Genomic DNA, 18,913 nt, shown 5'->3' on the forward strand with positions numbered 1-18,913 from the left:
GTATCAGAGATAAAGTGGGCAGAAAATGTGTGATCTTTGGGATCACTGTTGGTGTTTTCTAGTCATGTACAGCCCTAGGCAAAGTGGGACATAATAGGGGAGGGGAGGGGGTTACTTTCAGTTGTTAGTTTATGACATCTACTGATGCTTCATGGATAGCTATCGCCTCCTGAAACTGTTAGGTTGCCTTAAGAAGCAAGGAAGAAAAATCCTATACATTTTTCCCTGAAAGTGGTGATATGTTTTTAAATCTATTTTCACCTCCATTAGGAATGAACATTACTAGCAATTTTGTGCCTGAGGCCACACCATTTAACAATAATGGACAAAATGATAATTTCTTGTTGTCCTTTTCACATGTTTCAATGTTAGTCATTGTAAATTGCAAATAAAGCCATCTCATGGCACAGTGGTAGTGTCCCTACCTCTGCGCCAGAAGCTCTGCGTTCAAGTGTCACTTCAGGACTTGATGGCCATGGAATGTGCATTCATAATGTGGCCAAACAGGTTGATTATCAGCCGGTAAACCCTTCCAATTCACCTGAAGGCAGGCAATAAAGAGTGGGAGAGTTTCCTGGTCAATCATACCGCAGAAGAATGGCAAACCACTGCAGTACTTTGCCAAGCATAATCATGGACCAATCCAATGGAAGTCCATAGTCATTTTTTAGGACATGGTACCTGGAGGAGTAAAATAACATGGTGCTTATTTTTGGTGAAAGGGTGAAAACTGCTGTTAAATGGGTACTGTGTTAATAAGACATGTCTATCTGAAAGTCTGGTTTTAGCACACTATTTTGGCCCTAATTGCTGATTTCCATAATTCAAAATTGCATGGAGGCAATAATCAGACACCTGCAGGTTTAACATTCAAGTGCTAATGAGAGACAATTTTCAGTTGTCTATGTGGGCTTCACTCACCCACTTTTACTGAAGGTGTGAGGTGTGCTTGCTAACACACACTGCCTGTTTCAGAGTGCCACAGGAACCAAATGAGAGGGTGCACCGTTTCTTAGACTTGCCAATGGAGGTGGAAAAGGCCCGAGAAGTAGAGATGTCCTGTACCGACAGCAGGGAAAAAGTCCACCTTACCCACCTGTCCCCCTCTCCTGCAGCAGTTGATGTTTCTCTGCCTGGTTTCATCTCCTCTTCTCATTCTTCCTGCAGACCAAGGGAGACTCTAGCAAGGTGCCGATGATCATGCATTCCCTTTCTTGTGGTCAGTTCAATAGAGTGTCCAATTATGACTGATTTGAGAATAACTTTCTTCACTCAAAGGGTTGTGAGACTTTGTGATTCACTCCCTCAGAGTTGTGGATGCTCAGTCTTTGAGTATATACAAGATAGAGATCAATAGATTTTTAGGCCCTAAGGGAATTCTGGAACATGAAGATAGTGAGGGAAGGTGGAGTTAATTTGGGGGAGGTTGTGGCGTAGTGGTATTGTAGTGGACTAGTATTCCAGAGACCCAGGGTAACGCTCTAGGGACCCAGGTTTGAATCCCACCATGACAGATGGTGAAATTTGAATTCAATAAAAATCTGGAATTTAAAGTCTGATGAAAACCATTGCCAACTGTCATCAAAACCCACCTGGTTCACTAATGCCCTTAAGGGAAGAAAATCTGCCATCCTTACCTGGCCTGGCCTACATGTGACTCCAGACCCACAGCAATGTGGTTGACTCTTAACTGCCCTCTAAACAAGGGCAATTAGGGATGGGCAATAAATGCTGGCCTAGCCAGCAACGTCCACGTCCCATGAACATATAAAAAAAAGATAAGCATGATCCTACTGAGTGGCAGAACCAGTTCAAAGGGCCTACTCCTGCTTCTTGTTAAGGTAGAGAAGCACTGTTTACCCTTTTAACTGAAGGCATCAAGGAATCTCTAGAGTAAATGTTGATTAAGTTTTGACAAGTCTTCTGATGTGTGTCAAAAGTCCTGATCAAACCTCCAGCAACAGGTGATCAGTAAAAGGTGAGATATCTTTAAGTAGCACTCAAAATTCTCTGCAAAAGCTAGTTTACTCCCAATCAGGTGGGTGTTAGGAGATGGCATTAGGTCAAGTGCTTGTCACCGAAAATACTGTGCACTGGCAATTTAAGTGACAGTATAGTGATCCTCTGCGGCCATCCCTAGCACAAGCACAAGGGGATCAAAGGTTACGGGGCAAAGGCGGGAGAATGGGGTTGAGAAACTTATCAGCGATGATTGAATGGTGGAGCAGACTCGATGGGCCGAATGGCCTAATTTCTGCTCATATGTCTTATGGTCTTATAAGCTTCAACTTGCTTACCAAGATTATGATTTGTGCTAAAAACCATCTAACTTAAGACACCATTCAGGCCACTTCGGAGACTGATTCATACCTAAAGTATCTGGGGAAATTGTGGCCCATTTGCCAACAGTTTTGTTGTCCATCCACATGATACAACTTTTTTTTAAATCAAGGAAACTAGACAGTAATTTGTTGTAAAATAGAGCCTTTTCCTTTTTGGAACTTTGGTTTTATTCCTTTAAGAAAGTGGTAGGAATTACCTTAAAAAAAACTGTAGGTGTTCCAAAACTCTTTTCAAGCTTGGATGGTCCATTTTAGCACTGACTGTCTGAGAGTCTGCTTATTTATTTGATTAGACAATTGTGAGCTGCCTTTGTGTTTGCAAAGCTATCACTGATTTGAGTAATGAACTGAAGGAAAGAATGTGCCACACATAGCTTGAATTTAGTCAGCTAAATCAGTTTCCAGAGTTAGGGTAAGGAGAATTTAATTCCACTGGCCAACTTATTAAACTTCATTGAAATATGAGAAATCTTATATATTTTAAATTATCTGCCAGTTGTAACTGTTTATCTTACATCATTGTGTTTCATAACTGCACAAAGGTTGAGGCCCCCAATGCTGGGACTCAGGTTTTAGTCCCATCAAGTTGATAAAGCACAAAGAGTCTATGAAGGCCGGGTCGGTACTAACATAGGAACAGGAAAAGGGCTTTTGGATGCGGCACAGGTAGTAGCACCCTCACTTAAGTCACAAGGTTCGGGGCTCAAGTCCCACTCAAGGGTTTGAGCACAAAAAAAAATCAAGGCTGACACTCCAGTGCAGTGCTAAGGGAGTGCTGCACTGTCGGGGTGCTGTCTTTCAGATCAGATTGAATCGAGTTACCATCTGCCTGTTTAGATGGATGTAAAACATCCCATGGCAATATTTTGAAGAAAAGGAGGGAAGTTATCCCCAGTGTCCTGGTCAATATTTATTCTTCAATCACAGATTATCTGGTATTATCACATTGCTGTGTGTGGGGGTTTATGCACATATTAGCTGCTGTGTTTCCTACAATAAAAGAATGACTACACTTCAAAAAGTACTTCATTGGCTATAATGTTCTTTGGATCCAGAGATCATGAAAAGCGCCATATAAATGCAAGTCTTTCTTTCTTTCAGCATCTTTATTCTGCTGTGCCATTCAATTAAGTCATGGGTTATCTGTAGTACAACTCCATTTACCTGCCTAGCTCCTTATCACTAGATATCCTTATCCAACAAAACTCCCTCAGTCTTGAAAGCTCCAATCCACAACTATTTGGGGTGAGAATTCAAGATTTCAACTGCCTTTTGGGTGAAGAATTGCTTCCTAATTTCCATCCTAAATGACCCAGCTCTGCAATATTTATGTGTTCCCACAAAAGGAAATAGGTTCTCCGTATCCACCTATCCAATTCCTTTATTGCTTTTAAACATAACCACACTCCCCCCACCGCACCCCCCCCCCCCCACCAACCACCACCACCACCCCGCAGCCTCTTATTTTAAATTGCAGGCAGCAAGGATAGTGACTCAAAATAGGTGAGAGCCTCCCTTAAATATGTAGCTTGGGCTTTGATGACATTATTGGGGCCAAACTGCTATTTTCACCTGAGTAGGAGAACAGTGGTAGCTTCCCTGACAGATCAAACCTGCTGGGCCCCTGATCCAACAATGACAACTTTCATTTTTATATGTAGTAAAACATCCAAAGGCACTTCACAAGATTGTTGGTCATCAAACAACGTTTGCATTATGGACTTGATTTTCCAGGCAGGTTTCTCATTAGAAACATCAAACTTTATTTACAGGCTGCAGCAGCAGTTACATGCTTCCACAACTGGAAGAACAACTCCCACTTTAAGGATCCCGGCACTTAGAGCTGATTTGTTCGCACTGTCACATGATACTATGCAACACAATAAGTCTTAAAGCTGAAGTCACTACATTCCTTAAAGCTATAATTGCTACAATTTGATACCAGGTCACATAAGAAGATAGTAGGAAACATTGAAGAGGTAGGTTTTAATTAAAAACTTAAAGAGAAGTAGAGAAATGAAGAGGTTTAGGGAAGGAATCCCAGAGCTTAGGCCTTGGCCGCTGAAGGCACAGCCACCAATAGTGGAGGGATTAAAATCAGAGATGTGCAAGGGGCCAGAATTAGATGTGCAGATATCTCAAAGGTTCATGGGGCTGAAGAAGATTACAGCAATAGGGAGGGAGGGAGCCATGGAGGGATTTGTAAACAAGGTTGGGAATATTAACACTGAGGTGTTCCTGGAATGGGAGCCAATGTTGGTCAGTGAGGACAAGACTGATGAATGAAACGGACTTGATGCAAGTGATCCAGAGCCAGAATTTCAAGAAAAAATCTGTGGTTTTCCTTTGGACCAGGGAGAGTAGGGGTGTTCCTCTGGTCCTAACAATAAAAACTTGGGTTTCCCCTGTCCTCACTTTTCTTCCTGGTGCCCTCCAATCTACTAGCCTTGTGCTGGGGGACCATTCCCCTGGATTCCAGCAGTAACCTTCAAGCTACCCGATTTTTAACAGTCGGGCAGTCAGTTCCTGGCTACTTTAGTCAGAGTTGACAAGCAGTATGTAAATGAGGCCGAGCTATTAAAATAGGCTGAGTTCCCCTGCAACCACTTCCTGACAGCCTGACCACTCACTAAGCTGCATTATGGTCCATGAGTGAAAATCGAGCTCCACGTGTTGCATTCTGAAAATAATTTAAATTTGTTACATCCCTATCAGAATTTGTGACCAATGAATGAAGGGAAACAAGGCCTGATTTTATCTCTGCCCGCCCCACCTGGAATGCTGCATGTGGGATTTTATAATCGAGTTGGTTCTTCCCTCAACTTTCACGCCAGGTGCCATTTAACTGACAACTTTTTTTCCTAAACAAAAACAGAATTACCTGGAAAAACTCAGCAGGTCTGGCAGCATCGGCGGAGAAGAAAAGAGTTGACGTTTCGAGTCCTCATGACCCTTCGACAGAACGAACAGCAAGTGCCCAGGCAAGAAAGAAGGAGCCTAATTAAAATGAAAAGCTTGGATGACATCATCTGCATCAGAACATCATTTTAACCCAAAATTAATTAAATCCCACCCAGTGTCAAAACCCCCACCAGAAACGGCCGCATTATGTGGGACCTACTGAAGACATATAAAGAACAGGGGATTTCCACTTCAGCTCTCTCACATTAAGTAAACATTTTGAGTCCTACTGAAAATTGCTCACTCAATGCAGATAGGCTGACTGAATTGTCCCATGATCGGATAGCTCTTTAATCTTGCTAAAATAAGGCCTGTGTCCTTACAAATGGTCTGGGTCTCATGTGCAAAATGGCCCCCACACACAGGATTTATCCTCCAGGTTAAATTTGAGGCTTTAATTTTAAATTAAATTATGAATTTATAAATACTCTACCTCTTTAATGCAACAGCAAATAAGCAATAGAGGAACATAAGTTTTAAACTAAGTATGGATCATCCATGGTATGATTACACCAACAAGATAAAATTCCTCTTTTAATGAGAAACAGGAGAAGGTCTGTTTTGTTCTCTAATTAATGGCCCAGTAGCAAAATGGCCCATTTTAGAAATTGTGCATTTCAAAATCATGCGTTCCTGCAATTTGTTATGGAAAAAAAAGGCCCTATTTTTCACCAAGAGAATTTCACCCCAAGGGCCCTGAAGTTGTATAAATTTCATCTATTTCTCAAGTAAAGAATCAAGTGAAATATTTTGTCGTTCTGCTGACAACAATCATGAGCGTAAGAACAAAAATATCTTTTGCTAATAATAAGAAGGCAGGACAACAAATGGATAAAAATAAAAACAGGAAATGTTGGAAATACTCAGCATGTTAGGCAGCATCTGTGGAGAGAAACAGAGCTAATGGGCAGAACTTTGCCTATTGGGTGGGTGACCCAAAAGTGTAAAAGTCGTAAAAGTGTTTCGCTGGCATGCACACATGGGCAGTGATAGGACTTTCCCCTCAATTTTACAGACAACAACCAATAAAGTGGCTACTGCCAGAGTTGCTGCCCTGTTCAGGTTGGCAGCCTGCCCCCAAAGAGCCACAACACCATCAGGAACAGTGGAGACCTGCTACATTCTGCTGGTAGGCTGAAAAAAAAATAAATTTATATCCCAGTGATCGAGGGGAAACCTCTCCAGGGAAATTGTTGCCTTCCCTGCCCATGGGCCCCGCTGTAAATCTGGGTACATCCACTGTCGGCAAAAATTCCAACAGCCTGGTAAAATTGCTCTTAATAGGGCCTTAATATTAAAATTGGCCGCCCACCTCCTTGGGATGGGTAATCTGCCCAATCCTATTCCCGCTATTAGTAAAATTCCCTAAAAGCAGGTTGTGGTCAGGGAACTGATCTGACATGGCTCCCCACGATTTTACTAGCCCTCTCGTCTCCTTTCCCATTTGCTGGAGGCTGGTAAAATTCTGCCAAATGTTTCAGGTCGATGATCTTTCATCAAAATTGAGGCAGGATAGAAATGTAATAGGTTTTGAGCAGTGCAAGGCTGGGGTGATGGTGATGGTGGTGGGGAAAAAGAACAAAAGGTAATGTACGCCTTAGGGTGAAGGGCAGGAGAGATTAAATGACAATAGGTTTCATAGTACAAAAACCAGAGGGAGTTGTAATGGGACTGGTAAAGAAACCAAAGTTATGTCCACAAGAGGTGTGAATGACTGCATAGCAGCTATCCAAATGCAGAGTGAATGAATAAGGAAAGAAACTAGAAAAAAAACAAACTAGCAAAAATGAAACAGAATGGAGGCAGATAGTCTAAAATTGTTGAACTCAGTATTGAGTCCAGAAGGCTATAAATCGTCGAGTCGAAAGATGAGCTGCTGTTCCTCAAGATTGCGTTGAACTTCATTGACCAGGCTAAGGGCAGAAAGTCCAGAATGGTAGCAAGATGGAGAACTGAAATGACAAGCGACAGGAAGCTTAGGGTCATGCTGACAGACTGAACAGAGGTGTTCCACAAAGTGGTCACCCAGCCTGCGTTAGGTCTCCCCAGTGTAGAGGAGGCCACAACATGAGCAGCAAATATAGTGTAGTAAATTGAAAAAAGTATAAATAAATCATGTTTGGAGCCATGGATCGTGAGAAGAGAGGAGGTAAAAGGGCAGATGTTGCATCTCCTGTGCTTCCATGCCAGCTGTCAAAACACAAATAATGAAAGAAACTAAATAAAAACAAACCAGTAAAAAAAGAACATGAAAATGGAGGCAGAGGCTATGATCTGTAATGGCTCGATGGAGCAGACAGGTTTCAACAAGAAACAACTAAACTTTATTACAGGGAGCTTTTCAGTTGCTACATGCTTGATCAGGACTCTCGTCAGGAAGCCTCCTGACCAACAACCACCACCCCCCCCCCACCGCCCCCCCCACCCCCAATTGCCCGCGCATAGGGCTCACGGTCAGAGCCTTAACAGAACATCACATGACCCATGATAAACATCAGGAGGGGCTATACCTTCAGTTACCACATTTCCTCCCCTTTAGTTTTTTACAATTTCTATTAACAGGGAAACATTTGAACACCCAACAACATATACATAAATACAACTTCGGAATGATTAGAGATCAAGGCCGGGATTTTCCGGCCCTGTCACGGGTGGGACCCACCACGGGCGAGGCGACGCCCCAGCCAGAAGTCCATTGACTTCTGGCGGGACTGGAAGATCACAGCAGGGGTGAGTGCGGAAAATCCTGCCCAAAGTCTCTGAGGTTCTTTCCTTATATAGCTAGTGCGGCACAGCTCTACCACTTGCGGTTCCTCAACAGGATCGACAGGATCTGGAACTTCAGCATGAGACGCATCATTGGAATGTGACAGTTCAGGGTTTGGCAACTCTACAGAGATATTGGGCTGGTCTATTTCAGGTCAATCAGTTACCTCAGAAATTGACGGTTCGATGTTAATCCCAGGCAGAATAGTTGGTTTTTGAAATGCTTCTCTGGCATGAATATGGTCTACATGCTTACAGACGATTCTATCTCCTACTTGTACTTGGAAAGATAATGGACCAGTCTCTAAGACAATGGTTCCAGGAGCCCAACAGGGTCCACTGCCAAAATTTTTCACGAATACCATGTCACCTACACTGAATGTGCGAGCTCTGCTGTGTATATCGTGGTTCCATTTTTGATTACTCTGATAATGCTCTACCTTTCTCTCTAAATTTGGAAACACAAGGTGTAACTGTGTACGTAGGCGGCGTTTCATCAATAATTCAGACAGTATTGAACCTGTAGTTGAACGTGGTGTTGTGCAATAACTGAAAAGAAAGCGGGAAAGTCGAGGTTCCAGAGTGCCTTCCAATAGCTTTTTAATACCAGACTTAAAAGTTTGTACTGCTCTTTCGGCTAGGCCATTCAATGAAGGATGGTAAGGGGCTGTTTTAATATGTCTGATTCCATTTAGATCCATACATTTCTGAAACTCTGTGCTGGTAAAAACAATGTCATTATCTGAAATGACAATTTCAGGTAGGCAATGTATGCTGAAACTGTGACGTAGCTTCTCTATAGTTGCATTTGAAATTGGCAACTTGACATCATATACATCCTTCCATTTGGAATGTGCATTTATGATTAACATGAACATGGTACCCAAGAATGGTCCTACATAATCAATATGTAATCGAACCCAGGGTTGACCAGGCCACTCCCAGCTGGAACAAGCAACTTCTGTTGTTGCTGACAGTGGAGACGGTGCTTTACCAAGTTTTCAATATCTCCATCAATGCCTAGCCACCAGAAATAGTTTTGCACAAGCATTTTCATTTTTGATATGCCCGGATGGGCACTATGGAGTTCTGTCCAGAGCAGCTCTCTGCCTTGTGGTGGGACCACCACGCTTAACCCTCATAACAAAATCCCACCTTGGCAGCTCATTCTGTCTGTCTGACGTGGAATGGTCTCAATTCTTCAGATACAGGCAAGTTTGGCCATCCTTTTAAGAAAGAGTCTCTGACTTTTGATAATGTTGGATCTCTGCCTATCCAATTACTAACTTATTTCACACATACAGGCAAAGAATCTAAAAAGTTCAATAATAGCACTAATTCCTGCAGAGCAGGAGTATGCATAATGCTGTCTGGCAACGGGAGATGACTGAATGCCTCTGTATTTGTAATGTGTGGGCCAGGGAAGTACATAAAAGTATCCTCATACGCAGATAATATCAGCCCAATATTGTGTCCTTGCTGATGCTATTGGCGGGATGGCATTGTCCTCACTGAATGAAACCATTAATGGTTTATGGTATGTTTGTAGCATCCAATGCTCTTCATTCTAGCTCCTTGAGCTCCAGTGTTGGGTTAGCCTGTCTAGTCTGATTTCTGTCTTTTCTTTTTCTGTTTGCTACAGAGTTTCGCCTTGTCCTTCATTTTGCTTTCACAGTTAGCCAAGTTTCTCTCTGGTGAAATCTTAACTTGGTTCAGTTCGGTAGTTGAGCTACTCATGGCTTCATTATCCACTCACACCTTGGAAAGTTCTACGATTTTTCCTTCTATGCCTTATTTGTTTAATTCCGCTGATTCTTCAGCTCTTCAGTTTCTTTTTTATATCTCTTGGCTTCCTCCTGAAATATAGAACATTGTTGAGTCTTCTCTGTCGACGGTTTCTTCAGTTTGTTGAGAGCGGCACAAAATTATTCTGTTTCTCTTCATGATCTTCCAGAGGAACCAACTCTGACCTGAGGGATCCTTGCAGCATGTGAAGGTCCTTCAATTCTCCAAACTCATCCTGAAAGGCTGTGTTGTATTTTCTTAGAAGTTCTGGAACTCCATCATATTTGAGGTGAAATATCTGAGACCAGTCGAGCTTGATTTTCTGTAGCCAGTCTCGGCCTGAAAGACTGGGTCCTTCTCTTTCACAATTATTACAGGCAGCTGGGCTGTCTGTTGCTTGTAGTAAACTAGTATTTAGATGATGCCCTTTATCTGAATGGATTCTCCCATGTGTGTCTTTAATTTAGCAGTTATCTGCTCCAGGTTTATTGGCTATCTACCTTCATTAACGCACCTGAAAATGTGCTCTCCCATCACCGTAGTTGAGACACACGTATCCACCTCCATTATTAGTGGCCCCTCATTAACTTGGATTGTCATAGTGATAGATTCAGTTTTCACTGCAGTTATGTTATACAAGGAATAAATGCTGGTGTTGGCAGCTTAGGTTCTGCTGCATTCTTTAATTCGATCATGTTGGTTTGCTGTTTTGCAGCTGCTTCAGCTTTGCCCAGCACTACCTTACCCCGTGACCTTTCTTATGGCAGGAATGACATTCTACTTCCTTGAATTTACAGGTGGCTGCTCCACATCTATAACAATTTAATCTTGAAGTTGCTGCTGAAGTGTTTCTACTAGGCCTTTTTATGTTTCTCACAGCAGACATTACATCTCGCTTCAATGCTGTGGATGTGGTTTTCGTGCCACACTCGGCTGTAGGTTCCTGCCCAACATGAAGTACGGCGCCATGTTCTATGTGCTGCAAAGCCTGCGAGTCTCCCACTTTCCATGGCAAGGGAGATTTCTAGGGCACGCTTAAAGTTGGTGTCAACCTCGGTGTGTAAACAGCGCTGTATGGCATTGTCTTTAACTCCATAAACTAATTGGTCCTGCAGCATCTCACTTAATGTGTCCCCGAAGTCGCAGTGCTCTGTCAGCTGCTTTAAGTTCACTACATTGGTTGCGATGGACTCTCCTGGGGCCCTAACTCTGGAGTTAAATTTAAAATGCTGCATTATTACAAATGGCATCAGATGGAAGTGCGTTTTCAAGAGGTCCACTAATTTATTATAGGACTTAGAATTGGGGGCGCTGGCGGCCATCAGGCTGTGAATAAGATTGTATGTTTTACTGCCACATACGTTCAAGAGGATGGATTCTGCTTATCCTCCATGGTAATTTCATTCGCTATGAAATAAAATATGAGGCGCTCTACATGCTGGCACCAGTTTTCCATAGTCGTGTCAGGTGGATCGATTCTGCCAAAGAGTCTTTTTAAAAAAAAATTCGACACACAGTAACAGGGCTAGACACAGAGTCAGAGCTAATTTACCCTTGTCGCCAAATGTAATGACTTGATGGAGCGGACAGGTTTTAACAAGAAACAACTAAACTTTATTAGAGAGCTTTTCAGCTGCTACACGCTTGATCAGGATTCTCATCAGGAAGATCCTCCCACCCCAGATTGCCTGCGCTTAGGGCTTACTGGTCGGAGCCTTAACAGAACATCACATATCCCCTGGTAGACAGCAGGAGGGACTATACCCTCAGTTACCACATGACCTAAAATTGTTGAACTCAACATTGAGACCAGAAGGCTGTATAGTGCCGAGTCAAAATAAACTTAAAACTAGTGTCTAGGTACAAAAAAATAAATTAAAAGGCTAATGGTTTTGTCACAAAGGGGTTTGGAATTCAAAAGTGAGGATATTAGTTGTATGAAGTCCTGGTGAGAGCCCCATCTGGGATACTGCATTCAGTTTTGGTATTAAACCTCAGGAAAGACATAATGGCCTTGGATGGGCTGCCACACAAATACACCAGAATGATACTAGGGCTTTGAGGTTTAAATTATCATGACTGGCTGCATTAACATAGAGTCATTTATGGTACAGAAGGAGACCATTCGGCCATTGAGTCCATGGTAGCTCCCTGCAGAGCAATCCAGTCATTCCCACTCCCCCCCACCGCAAAAAAAACCCCAATCCCCAAAGCCCTGCAAGTTTATTTTCTTCAAGTGTCCACCCAATTTCCTTTTGAAATCATTGACTGTTTCCGCTTCTCCACCCTGGTGGGCTGCGAGTTTGTGATCATTACCATTTGCTGCGTAAAAATGTTCTTCCTCACATCCCTTCTGCGTCTCTTGTCCAAAACCTTAAAGCTGTGCAACTAATCCTTCTACCATCAGTTATGGGAACGAGTTTTTCCCTATCTACATTATCCAAGCCTGTCATAATCTTGTACACCTCTATCAAACCTCCTTTTACTTCAATTTCCTTTGGTCCAAGGAGAACAAGGAGAAGCCTTTCCAACCTAAACTTGTAACTAAAATCCCCCATTCTGGTAAACTCTGCACCCTCTCAAGGACCTTCACATCTTTCCGAAAGTGCAGTGACCAGAATTGGATGCAAAACTCTAGTTGGGGCCTAACCAGAGCTTTATAAAAATTGAACACAACTTCCCTGCTTTTATACTCAATACCACTATTTATGAACGCCAATATCCTGTATGCTTTGCTAATCACTCTCTCAATATGTCCTGTCACATTCAAAGATTACTGCACGTGCACCCTCAGGTCCCTCTGTTCCTTTTTTTTAATTAATGCATGGGATGTGGGCTTCACTGGCTTGGCCAGCATCTATTGCCCACCCCCATTTGCCCTTGAGAAGGTGGTGGTGAGCCGCCTTCTTGAGCTGCTGCAGTTCATGTTATGTGGGTACACCCACAGTGCTGTTAGGAAGGGAGTTCCTGGATTTTGACCCAGCGATAGTGAAGTAATGGCAATATATTTTCAAGTCAGAATGGTGAGTGACTTGGAAGGGAACTTTTAGATGGTGGTTTTCCCATCTATCTGCTGCCCTTGTCCTTTGAGATTGTGGTAGTCGTGGGTTTGGAAGGTGCTGTCAAAGGAGCCTTGTTGCACACTCTTCAGAATTGTGCTATGAAGTCCATTTTGTCTCTCCCTATCTCTTCTTCCAAAATATATCACCTCACATTTTTCTGTATTAAATTGCATCTGCACCTATCAGCCCATTCTGCTAGCTTGTCTACGTTGCAGGCGATTCATATCATCCTCACTATTTGCCACTTCTCCAAGTTATCAGCAAATTTTGAAATTTTACTCCATATTTCAATATCCAAGTCATTTGTATATAGCAAAAAAAAAACATTGTCCTAGCACTGACGCTGGGGAACACCACTGTCTACCACACGCTAGTCCGAACAACTCCCTGCTGTCTGTCATTAAGCCAATTTTTTAACATCCCCAAAGTTCAAGAGAGTCAAGGGGCAGAGGTGGGCATGGTGGCCATTATCAAGGAGAAGGTGCTAGGAAAACTGAAAGGTCTGAAGGTGAATAAATCACTGGACCAGATGGATTATACTCCAGAGTTCTGAAGGAGATAGCTGAAGAGATAGTAGAGGCGTTAGTGGTGATCTTTTAGGAATCACTGGAGTCAGAGAGGGTCCCAGAGGACTGAAAAATCACTAATGTAACCCCCCTGTTTAAGTGAGGCAAAAGACAGGAAATTACAGGCCGATTAGCCTGAACTCAGTCGTTGGTAAGATTTTAGAGTCCATTATTAAGGATGAGATTTCAGAATACTTGGAAGTGCATGGTAAAATCGGGCAAAGTCAGCATGGTTTCATCAAGGGGATGTCCTGCCTGACAAATCTGTTGGAATTCTTTGAGGAGGTAATGAGTAGGTTAGACAAAGGAGAGCCAATGGATGTTATCTACTTGGACTTCCAGAAGGCCTTTGACAAGGTGCCGTACAGGAGGCTGCTCAGTAAGATAAGAGCCCATGGTGTTAGAGGCAAGGTACTATCATGGATAGAAGATTGGCTGTCTGGCAGGAGGCAGAGAATTGGGTTAAGGGGGTCCTTCTCAGGATGGCGGCCAGTGACTAGTGGAGTTCCGCAGGGGTCAGTGTTGGGACCACAACTTTCACTTTATACATTAATGATCTAGATGAAGGAACTGAGGGCATCCTGGCTAAGTTTGCAGATGAAACAAAGATAAGTGGAGGGACAGGTAGTATTGAGGAGGTGGGGAGGCTGCAGAAGGATTTGGACAGGTTAGGAGAATGGGCAAAGAAGTGGCAGATGGAATACAACGTGGGGAAGTGTGAGGTCATGCACTTTGGTAGGAAGAATAGAGGCATAGACTATATTCTAAATGGGGAGAGAATTCAGTAATCTGGAGTGCAAAGGGACTTGGGAGTCCTAGTCCAGGATTGTCTTAAGGTTAACTTGCGGGTTGAGTTGGTAGTTAGGAAGGCAAATGCAATGTTGGCATTTATTTTGAGAGGACTAAAATATAAAAACAGGGATGTGCTGCTGAGGCTTTATAAGGCTCTGGGCAGACCACATTTAGAATATTGTGAGCAATTTTGGGCCCTGTATCTCAGGAAGGGTGTTCTGGCCCTGGAGAGGGTCCAGAGGAGGTTCACAAGAACGATCCCAGGAATGAAAGGCTTAACATATGAGGAATGTTTGAGGACTCTGGGTCTATACTAGATGGAATTTAGAAGGATGAGGGGGGATCTGATTGAAACTTACAGAATACTGAAAGGCCTGGATAGAGTGGACGTGGGGAAGATATTTCCATTAGTAGGAGAGACTAGGACCCGAGGGCACAGACTCAGAGTAAAGGGAAGACCTTTTAGAACAGAGATGAGGAGAAACTTCTTTAGCCAGAAAGTGGTGAATCTATGGAATTCATTGCCACAGAAGGCTGTGGAAGCCAAGTCATTGAGTGTATTTAAGACCGAGATAGATAGGTTCCTGATTGGTAAGGGGATCAAAGGTTACAGGGAGAAGGTGGGAGTATGGGGTTGAGAAACTTATCAGCCATGATTGAATGGCGGAGCAGACTCGAGGGGCTGAATGGCCTAATTTCTGCTCCCATGTCTTATGGTCTTATGGTCTTATTCCATAAGCCACAATCTTGTTAAACAAACTTTTATGTGGTATTTTGTCAAATGTTTTCTTAAAATCCATATAGACAACATCCACTGCATTCCCATCAACTTTGTCTGTTATTTCATCAAAAAAATCAATTAGATTAGTCAAACTTTCTGCTGTTTAGAAATCTATGTTAGCTCGCCTTAATTAACGCCAACCTTTTCAAGTGACTATTGATTTTTTCCCCCAAATTATGGGGATTCCAAAAACTTACCCACAACTGATGTTAAACTAACCAGCCTCTAGTTACTAGGACTGTCCTTATACACTTGCTCCAATATGGGTGTCATATTTGCCACTCTCCAATTCTCTGACATCTCCCCCATATCTAAGGAAGATTGAAAGATTAAGGCAAGCCCTTCTGCTATCTCCACCCCGGCTTCCTTTAACAACCTGGAATGTAAGTCATCGGGACCAGATGAATTATCTACCCTAAGCATGGCTAGCCTTTCCAGTATCTCCTCTCTTTCAATTTTCACGTTATCCATTGCCTCCACCATCGTGGTTTCTACCAATGTTTTGGAAGATTCCTCTTCCTTAGTAAACACAGATACAAAGAAGTCATGAAGTATTCTGGTCTTGCCCTGCACCTCTAAGCAAATATTGTCCCCTTTGTCCTAATAGGACGCACTCCACCTATTACAACCCATTTACTATTTACTTGCCGTTAGAAGATTTTTGGATTCCCTTCTATATTGACTGCCATTCTATTTTCATGGTTTCTCTTTGCCAGTTTTATTTTCCTCTTCACCTCCCCTCTCTTAACCTATTATATTTGATCTGGCTCTCACCTGAAGAATTCACCTGACATGCATCATAAACTCTCCTTTGTTTCTTCATAGTCTCCATCTTCCTCGTCATCCAAGGAACCCTATTTTTGGCTCCATTAACTTTCACCCTTGTAGGAATGTATCTAGCCCGTACCTGAAGCATCTCTTCTTCAAAGATCACCCACTGTTCTGTTACAGCTTTTCCTGTCAGTTTCTGGTTCCATTTTATCCTGACGAGGCCACTTCTGGATAGATGCTTTATATTCCATGAGCTTAGAAGATTTATGGGTGATCTAATTGTGAAGTTCAAAATGATAGAGGGATTTGATAATGTAGACACAAATAAGCTATTTCTTCTGGTTTAGGAGGTCAGAAGAAGAGAGTATAAGCTTAAAATTAGGGCTAGGGCGAACACATTTTGACATAAAGGGTAATTGAAATCTGGATAAAAACAAAAAAACTGCAGATGCTGGAAATCCAAAACAAAAACAAAAACAGAATTACCTGGAAAAACTCAGCAGGTCTGGCAGCATCGGCGGAGAAGAAAAGAGTTGACATTTCGAGTCCTCATGACCCTTCGACAGAAATCTGGAACTCATTGACTCGAAATGTTGTGGATGCTACACTCTTTTAAGACTGAAAGAGTTAGATTTTTGTTAGGTAAGGGTATAAAGGAGATGGAGCAAAGATGGGTGAATAGAGCTGAGGTATAGATCAACCGTAATCTATTTGGCAGAACAGACTTGTGCGTTTGAATGGCCTAATTTTGTTCTATGTTCTACAAGAAATTAGGGGTAGAAGGTTGACAGTGTCAATGAGGAGGTTTTACAAGCACAAGAAATGTACTATGAGGTGATTGAAATATTGTTGGACAGTCGCACTAGACGTAAAGCCTTTGAATTTGGCTTTAAATGTGACTTTAACACATTCCCATTGGGCCTAACCTGAACATTGATTCCTCTTTATTTTTCAGATTGTCAATCTGACACTATAAACCAATGTATTTGGATCATTGGACTTGAATATAAACTCTACACTTCATCTCTAGCTGCACATGCCCTAACAGATTAGTGGAGGGAATCCCATTAGGTTCTAAGAAGAACAGTAAGTAGACAACATTTAAATATACAACTATAGAACATAGTATAAACCACTCTGCAAGAAAACCTATACAGAAGCATGTTGCAGGGTAAAGAACTACTAATCTCCCTGAGTATGAGACATGTAAAGAATATAGAAAGGAAAAATCAACAAAATATCAAACTTTACCTGAAAGGGGAAGACAAGGGACTTGAAGAGCAGACTACATGTAGTATTTTCTTCCACTGAACATATCTTGATAAATCAAATACTGGAGACATTTCTACGGCTATTATGACTAGATAAGAAAACCTGGTAATATTTTACTTTAAGTCGAATTAAGCACATATTAAGGATCATAGGAATCTTTGCAATGTAATTCAATATCTTAGAAACATATAAATTAGAGGACAGAAAGAAGCCACTTGACCCATCTATATTCGTGCTAGCTCTTCAACTAGACTATTCACTTCAATCCCATTTCTCCTTTACTTTTATACTCTTCATTTTCAAATACTTAATTCAATTTCAAAACACTAGTTCAATGGCCAGTTGTGGTCAAATATTGCACCTTCTAATCATCTTTTGTATGTCCTTCTAACTTTGTCCAATGAAAAGGCAATTTATAAATGTTTTTTCATAACTATAGCAGTCATTCTTTGTACCACTCTGGATAAATGTACTATTCTGGGTATCTGTCTTACACAGTTACATATTGAATTCTAGATGACAGTGAACTATAAGGCAATAAATTAATTGAGCTGCTGTGATGATGTTAAAAACACTCAAAACTTTTGTTTTACACTCAATGCTAGGTATCTAATATTCTTTGCAATGGATAATGTAACTTTCTTATTTTTAAAAGCAGTATTTATTTTTGCTATCTCCTACTAATATGAAGGTGACCATGGTTGAAGGGGTAAAAGGGTAACATAGGCATTACTTACAAAGGACTAAAAAGAATTTGGCTGCATATTGTATCAATTTTAAATAGTAACCAAAGAAAGGATGTGCATTTCCATAGAATCTTTCACAACCTCAGGACATCCCAAAGCATTTAACTGATAATGAAATATTTCTGAAGTGTAGTCACTAGGAACTCTTATTTTTTCATGGCAACAGATACTGCAGCAATAATGATGAAGTCACTGTAGGGACAAACTGATCCTTGTTGAGTCAATTTTCAGGCATCCAGGATTGATGAGGACTTAATGACTATTTATGTATAGTACAATTACCAGAAATTGTGCAGCATTAAAGTGCTGGGCCTGCTCTGCTCAGGATTTACATCAGCCTAATCAGAGGCCAGCAACATTTATTTCAATCATCTTGTGAAGCTGGAAGGAGCAAGGGCAGTCCTCCTGGCTCCACAGTAGTCCTGAAAGCCACTTTCAGCCTGTAGTAACCATTCTCCCCACACCCACTCAATTCCGCATGGGAAAAAGTATTGCTCTAACCACCAAACATTGAGTACTTATTAATTTTAGTCTGCTAATAATTAAAAGCACTATTATGTTTTAATTGATGTACTGGTTTTCACAAGTACTTACAGATAAGAACTGGATACAAATCACTTTGCAGACCCTGTACAACAAGCAGTCATGGATAGTGACTGCCACCATACCTAATGGTGTTTCTTATTTGTAGGGTTAATTGTGGTAGAATTTTAAAAGATGTGATCAGACAATGTGGGAAAGAATATCTGCATTTAGTGTATTGAACAAAATTTAAAACCTGTCCTTTATAAATGGTTTAATACTTTTATTACACATAACACAAGGAGGAAATATTGTCCCGATACTGCTGTTTTGATCCATGCTCCATCCCAGAATACTGAATGAACAGCAAAAGATCAACTACAACAGATACCCTCCAGTGGCAGCATGTCATACACACAGAGACACACACAGTGGAATTTAATGCCCTCCCCTGAGGTGAGTTTGTGGCAGGAGGGCATTTAATCGGGTAGGAAGGTGGCTGGTGGGGACCGTGCCATCTTCCCGCCTCTGCCCCAATTAAGTCCAT

The 18,913-nt window shown here is 41.8% G+C and overlaps 1 protein-coding gene across 3 annotated transcripts in view; it reads left to right on the top strand.

Annotated features, from left to right (window-relative positions):
• LOC121290666 (collagen alpha-1(VIII) chain-like) overlaps nucleotides 1-18,913 on the top strand; it is a 185,321-nt gene that overhangs the window by 52,995 nt on the left and 113,413 nt on the right. Inside the window, exon 2 of one of the 3 annotated variants that reach the window (XM_041211414.1) lies at nucleotides 16,782-16,912. The exons of the other annotated variants lie outside the window; for them this stretch is intronic. The gene's annotated coding sequence lies outside the window, so the exon portion shown is untranslated. The remainder of the gene's footprint in view (nucleotides 1-16,781; nucleotides 16,913-18,913) is intronic. 3 annotated transcript variants of the gene reach the window in all.

This window comes from Carcharodon carcharias, chromosome 18, assembly GCF_017639515.1.
Source record: "Carcharodon carcharias isolate sCarCar2 chromosome 18, sCarCar2.pri, whole genome shotgun sequence".
NCBI lineage: Eukaryota > Metazoa > Chordata > Chondrichthyes > Lamniformes > Lamnidae > Carcharodon > Carcharodon carcharias.